We start from the raw sequence: 744 nt of genomic DNA on the forward strand, positions 1-744 counted from the left end.
ATACCCACATGATAATGCATTCTATTCTTTACAATCATAAATGTTTATGTTCTTAACACGTTTTTATTATTTCTTATATAATCTTAAGGATTCAGGTTTAAAGATCTTGGTTATGAACAATCATTATAATGCAACACAATACATATTCATCATAAACAAATCATTTATCACAATAACCATTATGTTTGTACCAGATTCTTTAAGTCCCCAGTCACGTTTGTTAATATGTAAGAGATTTTTCCGCCACTGACAAGTGGCTCCGTGGTGTAGTGGTTAGCACATCTGCCTCATAAACAGTTGGTCCGGGTTCGATTCCCGGCGGGGCCTTTGTTTTAAGTATTTTTTTGTGACCGTAAATACTCGTAGGTAGGTTCTCTCTCTCTCTCTCTCTCTCTCTCTCTCTCTCTCTCTCTCTCTCTCTCTCTCTCTCTCTCTATATATATATATATATATATATATATATATATATATATATATATATATATATCTACGGCAAGAGGCAAGTTGATATGTGCTGGGTGGGTGGGTGGGTGTGGTGCAGAGTGGCTCGCCATCATATGGCAAGAACTTCATCACTCTCACTCAGTCACGCAATCTACATTCATAGTGGCTGGCTGGAGAGAGAGAGAGAGAGAGAGAGAGAGAGAGAGAGAGAGAGAGAGAGAGAGAGAGAGAGAGAGAGAGAGAGAGAGAGAGAGAGAGAGAGTTTGGCTTATGGGTTCATCTAACGAGATTTTGCCAAAG

At 38.8% G+C, this 744-nt stretch overlaps 1 non-coding gene across 1 annotated transcript; it reads left to right on the plus strand.

Annotated features, from left to right (window-relative positions):
- Positions 1-255: 255 nt before the first annotated feature.
- On the plus strand, positions 256-327 carry TRNAM-CAU (transfer RNA methionine (anticodon CAU)). The gene has a single exon. It is a non-coding gene; the product is annotated as a tRNA-Met (tRNA).
- Positions 328-744: the final 417 nt, after the last annotated feature.

Source organism: Panulirus ornatus, chromosome 9, assembly GCF_036320965.1.
Source record: "Panulirus ornatus isolate Po-2019 chromosome 9, ASM3632096v1, whole genome shotgun sequence".
Classification (NCBI taxonomy): Eukaryota; Metazoa; Arthropoda; class Malacostraca; order Decapoda; family Palinuridae; genus Panulirus; species Panulirus ornatus.